General features: G+C 41.8%; 1 long non-coding RNA gene across 1 annotated transcript in view; it reads right to left on the bottom strand.

The window, feature by feature from the left end:
• LOC101124864 (uncharacterized) overlaps nt 1–16,791 on the bottom strand; it is a 35,942-nt gene that overhangs the window by 2,007 nt on the left and 17,144 nt on the right. Inside the window, exons 2-4 of the long non-coding RNA XR_002007041.4 lie at nt 5,946–6,082; nt 2,630–4,340; nt 1,789–1,822 (exon numbers count right to left, since the gene is read on the bottom strand). This is a non-coding gene — a long non-coding RNA (uncharacterized lncRNA). The remainder of the gene's footprint in view (nt 1–1,788; nt 1,823–2,629; nt 4,341–5,945; nt 6,083–16,791) is intronic.

The following is a 16,791-nucleotide window of genomic DNA, read 5'->3' as shown; positions in this document are numbered from 1 at the left end:
GATGTTAAAGAAAAATAGGAAGGCTGGAGGACTCGGGGATACTATGATTACAATTGTTAATTCACATATCTGCCGCTAACTTAAAATTTTATGCAACTGTTCACTTTATTTGGTCAGATCTAATTACAAAATGTTAGCTAAGAATCATCAGTTAGGAAGTTAAAATTTACAAGGATATTTTACTTAAAACCTGTGGACAAGGTGGTTATTTGATCAAAATTCTTACATTTAAATAAGTGCAAAAGTACAAATCAGTAACTATTTTAAAATATCATATAATATATTAAAAGCATGCCAGGCGTGGTGGCTCACACCTATAATCCCAACACTTTGGGAGGCTGAAGCTGGAGGATCGCTTTAGCCCAGGAGTTTGAGACCAGCTTGGGCAAGTCTCTACAAAATTCAAAAATTAGCCAGGTGTGGTGGTATGCACCTGTAGTCCCAGCTATTCAAGAGGCTGAGGCAGAAGGATCACTCGAGCCCAGGAATTCGAGGCAGTGAGCTGTGATCACGCCACCACACTCCAGCCTGGGCAATAGCAAGACCCTGCCTCAAAAAAATAAAATAAAAACTAATATGTATATATGTATATATACGTGTGTGTATATACATGTATTTATGTGTGTGTGTGTATATATATATATATATATATAAAAAGAGAGAGAGAGAGAAAGCAAAATTGATGAAAATTGATGTAGGAATCAGCCTAAGTCAATGCAAATTTCACTTTTGCTGCTTTGTGTGAGTTGGAAAACTCACTTAAGCTGGGGAACTTCCATGAGTCTTATCTGTCAGTGAGGACAAGGAAGCCCTGGTCTGTCAGGCTGGACATACACAACCGTCACACCTGACCCCACCATTCATTCATCAGTGGGCTCCCTCCATTATTGAAGCTGCCATCTCTCCAGCCCTCTTGGATTTTTTTGGACTCTCCAAAATCCTCTGTGGATTTTTTTTGACTTGAACATCCCTTAAGAGTCTGGGCCTGGCTCATTCATTCAGTTTCTGCAGCTCCTTCACTCCACCCCTCCCCACTGCCTTGGACGTGGACTTCCTACTGCAGACACCATTCCTGCCACGGCACCTGCTCGTGCCCAAGAAGGCCAGCCTCAGGAAGTAGACAAGATTTTGACAATAACACCCACCACTAGGTTCCCATGATAATCAAATGAAATCATGTCTACAGAAGTTTTGTATAAAAATAAGGCTTTAGAACATGATTTTGTATTAGTCGTCACAAAAAGATGCCTAAATACCCCATGTTTTATATTAAGTCCTTCCAGCTTGGATTTAAATATATATATGCTAATCTAGATAGTGTGCTTTCAGTTGCTATTTCTCTTGTGATGACATTCTCAACAGAATCCTCCTTAACTAAGATTTTAGCACCTTAGTCCAGGACATAAGTTCTACTAGATGGTTCCAGGTGCCAAGTCATTTGGTAGCTGTAACTGAGCAACCCATCATCCCTGAGGTTTGTGTAAAGTTGATGTACTGGGGTATTCTAAGTAAGAAACAGAATTTTGCCAATCATTGAAAGTTAAAATAGCTGAGCATGGTGGCTCATGCCTGTAATTCCAGCATTTTGGGAGGCTGAAGGAGGCGGATCACTTGAGCCCAAGAGTTTAAGACCAGTCTGGGAAACATGTCAAAACCCTGTCTCTATAAAAAACACAAAAATTAGCAGGGCATGGTGGCACATGCCTATGGTACCAGCTACTCAGGAGGCTGCATTAGGAGGATTATTTGAGCCCCGGGAGGTGGAGGTAAAGTGAACTGAGATCTCACCACTGCACTCCAGCCTGGGTGATAGAGTGAGACTCTGTCTCAAAAAAAAAAAAAAGGTTAAAATTATTTTAAAATTGCCAAGACATTTAGTATTAAATTCATTACTGGATAAAGAAATAGTCAACATAGCATTTGTAGAGGGCAATTGCGAGCACTTTCCGGGAAACTAAGTCTATTCTCACAGACTCTGGTTAGCCGGTTTCATTAAGGCTGTCTTTCCTACCCAAATACTATCCCGTCTGTCAGTTACAGTCACTGGCTGACTCAGCCACAAAAGCTCCCTGTCATTTCTGGACAGGATTCCGACAGCTTCCAGAGCATCAATTCTGTCACTAACACTTATTTCTCTCCAACCTACATAAGATTGTATTAACTTAACCAGGCTAGAGACCTTCTTGTTCTGTTAAGATCAACCTTTAGGCCAGACCTGTCCTCGCTCTGAGTTTTTCTGCAGGGTCCACTTCAAGGCCTCTCCTTCCTGCTCCCTCTCAGCTGCCTCAGTCAGTGACTCAGTTCATGGTAGTCACGCTCAAGAACACACAAAAAAATGTTTCCCTCGGTTAACACTCCATTAGCTTTGGAGGTGAATTACTTTAGAGGTGTGCTTCTGCTAAATTATAACTGGCACATTCAGGTCAATTTCCCCTCCTCTATCTATTCTGACATATTTCTCTCTGGGGCAGTAAGAACTGCCACTTCTCTCCCAGAACCACCCGCTGTGCAGAGAATTCCTCAGCCAGGTGACTGCCGGAGCTGCCCAGGTGGGGGAGCATTCCAAACTACCTCCCTTGAAGAACACTCATGCTTCCAAGTGTCCCTCATGTATGTCATGAAAATTCACACAACGCTGAAGATGCATCATGGTTATTTTCCACACAGAGGATACCCCGGGACCTTTTGCTGATTTCTGTAGAAATAACATAATATGCGTTAGTGTTTGCTAATAATAATTAAGCTGAGTGAACTAGTCCATGTAGGATATCATGTAAAATTGACTGGACTTGGAAACTAACTGGAAATGGAGATGAGAGAGGTTTTACATAAGGTTGAGTAGAGTGAGGAGGTGGGTAGTGAAGCCTTTACATGAAAATGGAATTTCAGGAGTGGGAGCAGGGTGGGAGAGGGATTGAAAGGTGGAGGAGCAGGGGAATAGCAGGGAATGAAATTGATTTTAGATATGTTGTGTTTGGGATACCTACAAAATGAAAATTGAGAACTGAAATGTAAAAGAAAGGTAGAGGCTGGAGAAACTGATTTGAGAATGATCATCATAAGAGATTATTCCTGAAGCCAGGGAAGTAGTTGAGAATTGCAGAAAAAAGAAGACAGAGGAAGAAAAGAGAAAGCTAATCTGTAAGACATGTTGCCATGCTTCTTTTGTCTGTCCCCTTTTGGGCACAAGTCTATTTATGGAAGAATGAGTAAGTGTTGTGACTAGAGAGAGCTTAGGATGGATGGAGAGACAGAGCACGGTACAAGAACAAGACTGAGGAGGACACATTTCAGTTAAGGAAGTCCTTATTTTCTCAGCTTTATCATTAGAAGTTAAGCCATTCTCTTAACACCAACCAGGAATTCAGTAGTAAATTAATTCCCAGAATATGAATCAGTCAGCACAGCAATTGTGGAGAGAAATTGCAAGCACTTTATGCTAAGTCTACTCTCATACCCAGTAAAATACACAAGTCCTGCTAAAACTGCCTGCATCACCCATGCCCCCACAAACTTATTTATTCACACTGGACAAGGAAGCTTAGTAATCTACTAGACAGATCCAGAAAACAAAACTCTACTCTATCTGTGGTTAGACAATAAAAACCCAATTTATTTTTTTTTCTACAAGATCTCAGAAAAGTCCACCTAAAATTTTGCATGCGAGCATTGATTTGTTCAATCACAATCATTATTTTCCCCATGATAACAAAATCTAGATTGGAAATGTTAACTTTCACTTTAAAGTTATTCAACTGTACTCGATACTAGCGCCAAGGAACGTGGTTTCTACCTGCTATTATATCAATCATACTGTAAATTTCTAGAATTATAACAGTCTTGTGTCTAGGTTAAGTCTGTACTAGTATTGCCCAATAAAAAACACAGATTACTGGTTCAGTAATCTGTGTTTCATCTCACTGGACACTCAAGGTTCTCCCACATGGGACTTTTTACCAAGCCCTACAACAATTCGGGAGAGTCTCACTGAAAATTGCTATTCTGTGCATCTCCTTTTGTTAACATGACTATAAAAGAAAAGAAGAGAATGACACACAGGCATCAGGCCAGGCGCGGTGGCTCACGCCTTTTATCCTGGCACTTTGGGAGGCTGAGGCAGGTGGATCACCTAAGGTCAGGAGTTGAAAACCAGCCTGGCCAACATAGTGAAACCCCATCTCTACTAAAAATACAAAAATTAGCCAGACGTGGTGGTAGGCTCCTGTAATTTCAGCTACTTGGGAGACTGAGGTGGGAGGATCACTTGAGCCTGGGAGGTTGAGGTTGAAGTGAACCGACATTGTGCCACTGCATTCCAGCCTGGGTGACAAAGTGAGACCCTGTTTCAAAAAAAAAGAAAAGAAAAGAAATACAGGCATCAGATACATCTATTGTTTTTCTTGCCCTCCTCTCTGCTTCATCTTCTCTCTCCTTGAATCTGACCCATTCACACTCCCAGGTTTTCTTATTGGGCTGGTTTGTTATTAATAGTTTCAGGCTCAGCTGTTTAGCATAGAGACTCCTAAACACAACTCTTTTTTTTTTTCTCTCTCTCTCACACAACCTGATGATGGACAGTCCTGAGAGTCAGCAGCTCTGCTCCCTGAGATCATGCAGGGACCCACATTCTTTCTACCTTCTTGTCCCCACTGTATCCAAAAGTTGCTGTTTACATACCCATTTTCAAAGCTAGCTAACCACCACCATGGCCTGCAAAAGGAGGAAGGAGAAAGTGGAGGTAGCACATTTCACTTCTGCTCACCCCCCACTGGCCAGAGGTTGGGAAATATAGTCCCTAGCCCGACAGCCTGTGCTCACTGAAATTAAGAGGTATATAGGGGTTTTTTAACTGAAGGAAGAAGGAGGGAACAGACTTTGCAGGACAATGAGCAGTCTCTACAGCAGCTAGTTCAGATTTAGGCTTAAAAATGCCAGGCTCAGCTGGGCACGGTAGCTCACACCTATAATCCCAGCACTTTAGGAGGCCAAGGCAGGTGGATCGCTTGAGCCCAGGAATTCGACACCAGCCTGGGCAACATGGCGAAACCCCATCTCTACAAAAAATACAAAACCTATCTGGGCACGGTGATGCACACCTGTAGCCCCAAGTGAGAATCTCACCTCAGCCCCCTGACCCCCGAGAACAGGGGCCCGAATACAGAGGACGGGGGTCCAAGTACAGGGGTCAGCAGGCCAAATACAGAGGTCAAGAGGCCGAGTACAGGGTTCAGGGGGCCAAGTACAGCGGTCAGGGGGCTGAGGTGCAAGGATCACTTGAGCCCAGGAGGCAGAGGTAAGCTAAGACTGCACCACTGCACTCCGGCCTGGGTGACAGAGTGAGAACCTGTCTCAAAAAAAAAAAAAAAAAAAAATGCCAGGCTCACCCCGTCAGATCACAAAGACATAGACATTTTTCATATTAGATCTTTGAGAAGGCTCAGCTATGGGTGCAGTATTAATCATGTCTCCAGGAAAGATATTATGTCTCAGGTATTGTGCCAAATACTTTATATACATGAACTCATATAACCCTTACAGCAAACATGGGATGTGGATACCCTCACAGCAAACATGGGATGTGGATACCACCATTCTCATTTTAGAGATAAGAAAAGATGTATTTAGAGTAGTAAGGCAATTTTCCCAAGCTCAGACAGCTAAGTGGCAGCAACACGGGACAGGGTAGAGGGAGGTGGTAGATTTGAAATAAACTAGACAATTGGGCAACGCTTAAAGCTAATGGGAATGGGATTGAAAGTCAGGCCTCCATGAGGTACTAGAGTGTGGACTAGGAACCAAGGACAATGGCAGAAGGCCATTCAGCTTGGATGACCCATGATGCCAGGATTAAATAAATAAGCCCTGGCCTGATTCTCACTAAGACACTGAGCAAGGGATGTGCTTACCCAGGGGCCCACCAAACCCTGAATCTAGTAGTAACTCACATCTTCTGCCCCAGCTCACTGGGTGGGGAAACTCCTGCATGGTGCTATAATCAATTTCCACGTTTCAGGACCAGGAAGGGACTCTGCCCCTATTCAGTCATTCAGCACATGTACTGGGTGCCATCCTTTGATCAGACCTTGGGAATATAGAGGTAAACAAGAACAAAATCATGCCTTTTCTCACAGAACGCATGGAAGAGAAAGTAGACACTAGATATTGTGCTCACAATAACGGGTAGCAAATGTTGTGGTAGGGAAAGTGCCGGGCGATGGCCTTCCTGATGTGAAGAGAGAGGTGCCCTCCAACAGGAGGGAGGAGCCCATTCACAACCAGGAGAGAGGGATCCTTTCACAACCAGCAGGGAGAAGCCCATTCATAGCCAGAGGGGTCCATTCACAACCAGGAGAGAGGGGTGCATTCATCACCAGGAGAGAGGGGCCCATTCACAACCAGGAGGGAGGGGCACTTCATCAGGAGGGAGGGGCCCATTTATAACAAGGAGGGAAAGGCCCATTCACAATCAGGAGGGAAAGTCCATTCTTTCCAGAGAACTAAAGGATAATGGTTTAAGCAAGTGGCCAGGAAGACTGTGAAGACTGACAACAAGGATGAGCTGAGACAATAACCAGAGAAGTATTCTGTGTAGACCACAGAACACAAGTACTGCTGCTTTAAGCCACTGTTCTATGGTTGCAAAAAGAAGATGGCATAAGAGTTTTTAAAAGGATCCAATAATCAAATTATTGTACCACTGACTTTCTTCTTGAAAACTCATTTCCAAGATCCTGACTCTGATTTATTTTAATTTGCTCTTTTATCAAGGACTATCTTTTTCTGGTGACCCTTACCTCCCCGGTATTGATGCTTTCATTTAATCCCTTCAACTTCACTGATCTGATTCCTTTCCCCTACCACTTTTTCCTGGGGCAACCAGTGCTTATGACAGACAACAACCTCTAAGCAAACAGTTGCTACAAAATGTTAGTGGCAATCACTACTGCTAATGAAAGTAAACTACAAGAATATTTGTATCATCAGTCTAACTGTCAGAGGCATTCGAAAAAGAGCAACTCCATCTTGAATATGGGCTGGGTAAATTAAGGCTGAGACCTACTGGGCTACATTCCCAGAGGGTTAAACATCCTAAGTCACAGGATAAGGTAGGAGGTCGGCACAAGATACAGGTCATGAAGACCTTCTGATAAAACAGGTTGCAGTAAAGAAGCTGGCCAAAACCCACCAAAACCAAGATGGCAATGAGAGTGACCTCTGCTCTCCTCACTGCTGCATACTCCCACTAGCGCTATGACAGTTTACAAATGCCATGGCAACAACAAGAAGTCACCCTATATGACCTAAAAAGGGAGGCATAAGTAATCCACCCCTTGTTTAACATATAATAAAGAAATAACCATAAAAATGGGCAACCTGGGCCAGGCACGGTGGCTCACACCTGTAATCTCAGCAGGTTGGGAGGCTGAGGCAGGCAGATCACCTGAGGTCAGGAGTTTCAGACCAGCCTGGCCAACACGGTGAAACCCCATCTCTACTAAAAATACAAAAATTAGCCAGGCGTGGTGGTGGGCGCCTATAATCCCAGCTACTCAGGAGGGTGAGGCAGGAGAATCACTTGAACCTCGGAGGCGGAGGTTGCAGTGAGCCAAGATCGCACCACTGAACTCCAGCCCAGGCGACAGTGCGAGACTCCTTTTCAAAAAAAAAAAAAAAAAAGGGCAACCTGCAGCACTCAAGCACCCATTCTTTTATTCCTTTACTTTCTTAATAAACTTACTTTCACTTTATAGACTTGCCTCAAATTCTTTCTTGCATGAGATCCAAGAACCCTCTCCTGGGGTCTGGACTAGCACCTTTTCCCAGTAACACAACTATAGCACTCCTTGAACACTTTCAATTTAAAGTATAATTCCCATGTTCTTAAGATCAGAAACATACACTATTGTAAAGGAGAATTAAGTGACATAATGAACAGTGTTGGTGTCATTACCCACACGAGCTAAGAATTCAGGCTGTTAGGTGAAGAACGGGGAAGACAGCCAGGTGCAGTGGCTCACTCCTGTAATCCCAGCACTTTGGGAGGCCACGGCAGGAGGATCATTTGAGGTCAGGAGTTTAAGACCAGCCTGGTCAACATGGTGAAACCCCATCTCTACTAAAAATACAAAAAATTAGCCTAGCGTGGTGGCGGACGCCTGTAATCCCAGCTACTCAGGAGGCTGAGGCAGGAAAATCGCTTGTACCCAGGAGGCAGAGGTTGCAGTGAGCTGAGATCGTGCCACTGCACTCCAGCCTGGGCGACAGAGCGAGCTCCGTCTCCAAAAAAAAAAAAAAAAGAACGGGGAAGGCTACATAGTGTGTGTCCTGGAGTGTGGACCGTCATTATTGACTAGGTCCAGAATTAACTCAGTTCAAAGAGCAATGACGGAACAAAAAACCCCTTGGCAAAAAGTAAAAAACAGCAAAAAATTTAAGAAGCAGTGTTTGCAACTTCAGAGGGTGCTAAGATTTTAATATTTGTCACCTCCAAAAACTCATGTTAAAATTTAATCTCCAATTGGCAGTATTATCAGGTTGGGCCTTTAAGAGGTAACTGAGCCATGAGGGGTCTGCTGTCATGAATGGACTTGTCCATTCATGGATTAATGGGCATCATGGGAGTAGGACTGGTGGCTTTATAGGAAGAAGAGAGACGAGAACCAGCACTCTCAGCCCCTCACCGTGCGATGCTCTGCACCACCTTGAGACTCTGCACAGAGTCCCCACCAGCAGAAAGCCCTCACCAGATGTAGCCCCTTGACCTTGGATTTCTCAGCCTCCGTAATACAAGAAATAAATTTCTTTAATTTGTAATTTACCCAGTCTCGGGTATTCTGTTATAAGCAACAGAAAATGGGCTAAAACAGAGAAGTAAGTTCTCCATTTTGGGTACTTTATACCTCGGACTGTGTTGCTGTATACACCACAAATACTTCATCCCACAAGTACTTATTGAACACCTACTACATACCACACCATCTGATGGGTACTGAAAATGACACAGTAACAAATGCAGTTCTTGCCATGTGGACAGGTAGACATTCAAATAAATCTATCATCATAAACTGTGATAAAGGCTATGGAGGAAAGTTAAAGAGTTTGATGAACAGTTTGAAATGACAGTAATTTAGATTAAGAAGCCAGGGAAAGCATCTATGGAGAAAACATTGAAGCCCAAAATAAATAGGAACAGGCCAACAAAGTGACAGGAAGTGAGAATGGCGGAGAGCGTTGAACACAGATGAACACAGAATTAGACGACCTGGGCTCCCGCAGAGGGAAGCAAGTCTCCTGTGTTCTGCAGCACCTTCGCTCCCTGGGCTGCAGCAACCCAAGAGGGCTATAAAAGATCCTTTTCTAGGCCGGGTGCAGTGGCTCACACCTGTAATCCCAGCACTTTGGGAGGCTGAGGCTGGTGGATTACCTGAGGTCAGGAGTTCAAGACCAGCCTGGGCAACACGGGGAAACCCCGTCTCTACTAAAAATACAAAAAATAAAAATTAAAAATTAGTCAAGCGTAGTGGTGCATGCCTGTTGTCACAGGTACTTGGGAGGCTGAGGCAGGAGAATCGCTTGAACCCAAGAAAGGGAGGTTGCAGTGAGCCAAGATCACACCACTGCACTCCAGCCTGGACGACAGAGCAAGACTCTGTTTCAAAAAACAAAAAAATTAACCAGGCATGGTGGCATGCGCCTGTAGGCCCAGCTACTCAGGAGGCTGAGGCAGGAGAATCACTTGTGCCCAGGAGACAGAGGTTGCAGTGAGCCGAGAGCATGCCACTGCACTCCAGCCTGGGCAACAGAGTGAGACTCCGTCTCAAAAAACAAAAAAAAGACCCGCTTCTCAACCCAGGTCACCAGACCTTCAGAGGTAAGTTGTTCTCTGCCTTTAGAGTCAAGATAGGAGGAAAGAAGTTACAAAAAATTTCAATTCTGACTGTGAGGTTGTCATTAAGTCAATCCTTGAACTCTCAGGTAGAATTAATCATTAGATATTCTCAGTTCCCATAATGTTTTGACTGCATTTTTCTGTCTCACTGCTGCTGTATTATAATTACATCTTTACACATTTTTCTCCATTTTATTTCTTGAGGTTATAGAGCATAGAAATATGTTACTTCTATTTATACTCCTGGAGTCTAGCACACTGCCTGGAAAAGAGTAGCTACTCTATAAATGTAAAATAAATAAATGCTTGAAAAAACGAATCAATTCATCAATCAGTTGTTAGGCTGTATAGAATTTTTTTTTATAATTCGAGTTGATATAGGTTTACATACATCATGTATTTTTATGTGAAAGTGTCTAAAGATAATAGTTTAATAATAAATAGCTTCTTTATTGAATGTTTCTCAAAATCTTAATGAAAGAAAAGAAAATGGAAAAATATGCTGACCCAACCATTGGGTATGCCACTAGTTATTTTCTTAAAGAAATATCAGTGCAGGCCGGGCACGGTGGCTCACACTTGTAATCTCAGCACTTTGGGAGGCCAAGGCGGGTGGATCTCTTGAGGCCAGGAGTTCGAGACCAGCCTGGCCAACATGGTGAAACCCTATCTCCACTAAAAATACAAAAATCAGCAGGGCAGGTGGTGCATGCTTGTAATCCCAGCTACTCAGGAGGCTGAGGCAGGAGGATGGCTTGAACCTAGGAGGTGGAGGTTGCAGTGAGCCGAGATCGTGCCACTGCACTCCAGCCTGGGCAACAGAGATAGACTGTCTCAAAAAAAAAAAAAGAAATGTCAGTGGATTATGAAGGCAAGTCAGCTGAAAATACAGAGCCCTCCACGTCACCACCTGACTCCAAAAATAAATGCATCCAGCTGCAAAAAAGCAAGTCAGCACTGAGTTCTTTTGTGCACTCATTGAAAATCTGATGATTTTGACTAAGAAAAGACTTATATTCCAAACTAATAGCCTATGAATGCAATTATTCACAAAACGTCCTATTTGGAATCATTACATTTTGCACAACAATGCCAGCCACCCACAGTTGCTGAAACTCTCACCACCAACAATGGCTGAATATCAAGTGTAATAGGACCAGACGCAGCAAACAAATTAAAATGTGTGTCTTTGTCGAATGATAATGTTTCAAGGAGTGTAAGTGACATGGCAATTAATGTCTGTGAACAGCTGGTTTTAAAGATTAAAGAAAGTGATTATTTTGCCCAGGCAATGGACAGATACACCTAAATGTGCTGAGATGCTGGCATTTTAAGTCACATTTCTGTGAAATACTATGGATAAGAGCATGCTGTTTAGAAAAATTTAGTCCAGTATTACAACAGAAGACCATTTTGAAATATTTCAAGAGACAACCGAGAATTTCCACATGCCAGCTGGGAATTGTGTATTGCTGTTTATATGGTTCAGAGAGTAATTACAGACTTCTCAAAGCAGGAAATTATTTTATTGCAAAGAATGATTCAGATTCTTTTTTTTTTTTTTTTTTTTTTTTGAGACAGTCTTGCTTTGTCACCCAGGCTGGAGTGCAGTGGCGCAATCTCGGTTCACTGCAGCCTCCACCTCCCAGGTTCAAGCAGCTATCATACCTCAGCCTCCTGAGTAGCTGGAACTACAGGTACGTGCCTCCACACATGGCTAATTTTTGTATTTTTAGTAGAGACGGGGTTTTGCCATGTTGGCCAGGCTAGTCTCGAAATCCTGGCCTCAAGTCATCCACCCACCTCGGCCTCCCAAAGTTCTGGGATTACAGGCATGAGCCACCACGCTTGGCTGATTCAGATTCCTATTGGTTTTTAAAAGGGAGAGAGAGAGAGAGAAAACATATTTCCCCATATCGGGAGGACTATCATCAGTTTTAACAGGAGCAACCCTCGAAATGGCTATGTAATAAAGAAGCACCAAGGCCATGAGTGTAAAGAATATCCAAGTCCAATTATCAGTATCTCTTTAGACCAAAATGTCTCCACTAGCAAACTGGCATGGTAAGCATAGTGATCAAACCCATAATAGTATAGTCACAAATCCCAAGGGACACATCCTGTGAACTTCTGTATCTTAAGAACATTCTAGAACAGTAGCACAGACTAGCAATAGATTGTGGGGGGTTTTTGAGGATTTTTTTTTTTTTTTTTTGAGACAGAGTTTTGTTCTTGTCTACCAGGCTGGAGTACAATGGCGCGATCGTGGCTCACTGCAACATCTGCCTCCAGGGTTCAAGCCATTCCCCTGCCTCAGCCTCCTGAGTAGCTGGGATTACAGGCACCCACCATCACGCCTGGCTAATTTTCAAGAGGTTTATTCCTTGGAAAATGAGGCCAATTCATTCACATAACAAATATGTATTAAGGTCTTTCTTTTGCAACTCAGATGCCTCCAAATGACAGTTTCACAGTGTTCTTGACTCCACACTCCAGCAAATGTACAAACTGGGGAGTTGCTTCCACACAGCCAATGCCCATGTTATGCTTTCATACACATAAACATTTGTAGAAGATTTTTAAAGAGATGATTACACACCTTAAATTTTCCTGAATTTTATTCCTTATTTGGAAAAATGTGACAAATGCATTGCCCTGAGGCCAGTCAAGACCTAATTTCAGACAGCATGCATGACCTTAAACAACCCTCTTTCTTGCCAGGGCAGGCCCTTTTAAGTTTTTTTTAACACAAGTAACTTTTGCTTCTCCTCTTCATAGAGATATATTTATCTCAGGTCTCTCAGGGGCCCAACAATAAGCCCACAAGCTGTCTTCACTGCAGAAGACCTAGGAGACTCTAGGACTCCTAGTCCTGTTATGGGAATAAGTTGTCTGCTATTAGCACTGTGATCCCAGATTTCTTAAAGACATACTTGCCAATTAGGCCTCATCCATGCCCTTGTTTCATAAGAAATAGCTAAAGAAATGCAAGTAAGTATATGAAGTGAATTAGTTAGAAATTAAGTCTTTGAGACAATAAGTCTTGACCTTAATCATGAAGAAGGTGTCAGGGCAATACCTCAAACAAAGGTGGGAACAAGCACCTCTTTATTGTAAGCCTTGCCTGAAAAGAAGAGGCCATGACAGGAATGGCATGCATAGGTACAGAGGCAATAAGCTGGTCGGTCTCCCTTAGTGTAAAGCGAAGGAACTCAGATTTGATCAGGCAGGTAAATTCTTCAGTAGAAGAATAGCAGACTAACAAATATCTGAGAAAATTTAATCTATTAACAAAAAAAAATCCAAGAAAATGAACCAAAAGAAAACTGAGTTACAGTATTATCTCGATAATTTGAACACACAGGGATGAAAACTGGAAGGGTCTGCAGTTTTACAAACAATGAGAGAGAACCCCATCTAAATGATACTGTCCATAGTGAATCAGCAGACACTGGAAACTGACCAGATAGAAGCCTGAAGCAGGGACTAGCACCAAAATAACTCCAAAATGTTGACCCAGGAGCATACTGTAGAATTTAATACAAAAGGAGGTTGAACCAGATAACCTCTAAGGTCCAGTTAAACTCTTACTGCTATGATTCCAAAAAAGGTGAAGACCTCACGTTTTTAAAAAAAACAAGGAAGTCATCAAACTTTTTTAATTCTAAAAGTATTTACTGAGCACAAACTATGTACCAGGCACTGTCCAAAGCCCCAAAAATACAATGGCACATAAGAAAGGTCTTTGTCTTATACGGGCTATATTCTAAAGGGGGTGCACATAAAAAAAGTCACTGAAGGGCTTAAACAGAGATTGATCCAATCCAATTTACGTTGTAGATTACTTTTCTGCTGGGTAGAGAGTGAGTTAAAGGGATCAAAGGCTAAAGAGGTAAGATTTTTTTGAAGGCAGTTAGAGGGATAAAGGGGGTCATATTGAAGATATAAAGAAGTAAAACTTAAAAGATATTTACAGATAGAGTTTCTAATTGGACTGGATATGGTCGATGAGAATAATGGTGGAATCTTGAATAATTGCTGTATTTCTGGCTGAAGTAATCAGGGGTATGTGATGCCTTTTACTGTGATGTGGAAAATTAGGGGGAAGTAGGAAGAATGGAAGTTTAAGGAGGGAAAACAAACCTCCTCAGGAAAACATTATTGTTGAAGAAGGTATTACTGACTGACAATGTAAATAAGAAAATGTGGGTCAATTCCTCAGTGGACATTTAGATTGTTTCCTATATATCTTGACTGTTGTGAATAATGCTGCAATGAATATGGGGGTACAAGTGTCTCTTCAAGATCCCGATTTTAATTCTTTTGTAGAAATACCCAGAAGTGGGATTGCTGAATCATATTGTAATTCTATTTTTAATTTTGTTATATACACTGACTGGGATATTATTCAGCCGTTAACTAAAGGAAAATCTGTGAAATGCAACAACATGGATGAACCTTAAGGATGTTATACTAAGAAAAATAAACAAGTCACAGAAGGACAAATACTGAATGATTCCATTTATATGAGGTATTTAAAGTAGTCAAGTTCACAGAAGCACAGAGCAGAATGGTGGATGCCAGGGTCTGCAGGGAGGGGAAAATGGAGAGATGTTCAATGGATGCAAAGTTTCAGTTATGCAAGATGAATAAGTTCTAGAGATCTGCTGCACAAAATTGTGCTTGTAGTTAACAATACTGTGTTGTACATTTAAAAATTTGTTTAAAAAAGAAAAAAAATGCTCCTGGGCACAGTGGCTCATGCCTGCAATCCCAACACTTTGGAAGGTCAAGATGGTAAGATTGCCTTAGCTCAGGAGTTCAAGACCAGCCTGGGCAACATAGGGAGACCGCGTTTTTACTAAAAATAAGAATTAAAAATTAGCACAGCACGATGGCCTGTACCTGTAGTCCCAGCTGCTCGGGGGGAGACTGAGATAGGAGCCCAGGAGATAGAGACTGCAGTGAGTTGTGATCATGCCACTGCACTCCAGCCTGAGTGACAGAGCAAAACCTGTCTCAAATTAAAAAAAAAAAGAAAAAGAAAGAAAAATAAAAAGAAATGCTGCATTATTGATGATCTTGATGGTCCAGAGACTGATACCCTGTGAAAAAGATAGGATTTTGACATGTAATTCAGAGGGATAAAATATAAATGTGGAGTCATTTTAGGAATACTTTAACCAACTTATTGAATTTATATTTTACTTCTTTTGAATGGAAATTAAAGTTCTAAATAATAAAAATCTATTTCCAAGTTTTTTTTTTAATAAAAAGAAAACGTGTGTCAAGTGTCAGGTATTTGAGCCATGCCAAAGGAGTTTCCAGCTGTGTGGGACTCACCCCTCTACAGTGAGTATCAACATTTAGGGTTTGATCTGTTGGCTTTTTGAGTATCCAAGAGCAAGTATTTGGGGTTTCAGTGGGCAGGGTGAAAGTGAAGCTTGCAGATTGAAGCTGAATAGATCTTTCATATGTAAGTCAGAAAAAAGTTACAAAATATTTATGCATCGTCATGTAGCTTATTAGTGCTGTCACACCACATATTGATGACAGTGAAGAGTCTAGGCAGGGATGTTCTTTACCATCTTCATGCCACAGGCAAGACTCAAAGGCAAACAGAAATGTTTTGGGGGGAAAATTAAGTGACTTCCCTGTAATATGTGAGTCTTAACGACAAAATCAATATCCTGCCCCATAAGCTCGTGTAATAGAAAATCTTTATTTACAATATTGGTCTCCGTTATCATTGCTTTAATTGTTATCTAAAAGTTACCATTTCTACTTTAATCCTTACTTAGAAACATCCAGTGCTGAAATATACTCATAGTTGCCAGAAACAGCTAATCAGTGTTGTAAAGATTCTTCTGACATAGAAAATCAGAACTTGACAGATAAATGGACTTTCTGTCTTGTCTCTAATCAATAGGTCAACTGGTTCTGGCGCCAAGTATTCAATATATATTTAACCTAAAAATAATAGACTCTTTTAACCTAGTTCCGTGAATCTCTCTAAGTTAGTAGGCTGTGTCTATAAGTTATTTGGAAAAAATGGACAGGATCATTCAATGTAAAAAATGGACAGGATCATTCAGTGTAAAAAGGCAGGAAATCATTTTCATACAGGATCTTAAAGGCATCTCTGATTCATTTCTTCTCTAAGTCTTATAGCTTTCAAATTTTCCTCTCTTCTTACCCATTGCCACTCTCAGTATCTCATCCTTCAGCAGTCTTCAAACTCTCTGATACTATTTAATTAATCCATCTAACATACATTAATTGAGCAGCTACTTATGTGGCAGACATTATTCTAGGTACTTCAGAACCAAGCAGACAAAACTTCCTGTCCTCGAGTTTGCATTCTACTGAGGGGAGACGGGCAAACAAGAAACATAGTAAGTAAATAAATTAAATAGTATCTTAGAAAGTGATAAGTGCTGTGAGAAAAAAAAAAAAGGCAAAGTAAAGGAAGGTAAGGAGGATCAGTACGGTAGTGTGAGAGTTTAGTTAGCTCATTGGACCAGGGAGTCCTTATGGAGAAGGAGAGATCTAAGCAGACTTGGAGGAGGAAGAGTTGACCAAGCAGATAGCTGTGGGAAGAGCATCCCAGGCAGGGGAAATAGCCAGAGCAAATGCCCAAATCCAGGAGTGTGCCTGGCTTATTCCAGGAACAGCAAGGAAGCCCTTGTTGGCTACTGTGGCCAAGTAAGAGGTAGAGCTGCAGCAACAAAGTCAGTTTCTTTTCTGTTTCCCACACCAGGACTCAAGTCAGAAATGTAGGCATTATCATAGACTCCTCCTTCCTCCACCATCCATTCTATCATTAAATCATGTTGGTTTTGCCTCATCCATATCTTTCTAATATCTTTTCTGGCTTATCTTATCTGGATGATACAAATGCC

This window comes from Gorilla gorilla, chromosome 7 (genome assembly GCF_029281585.2).
Source record: "Gorilla gorilla gorilla isolate KB3781 chromosome 7, NHGRI_mGorGor1-v2.1_pri, whole genome shotgun sequence".
Classification (NCBI taxonomy): Eukaryota; Metazoa; Chordata; class Mammalia; order Primates; family Hominidae; genus Gorilla; species Gorilla gorilla.
Note: the sequence above shows the minus strand (reverse complement) of the source record. Positions and strands in the feature narration are given on the sequence as shown.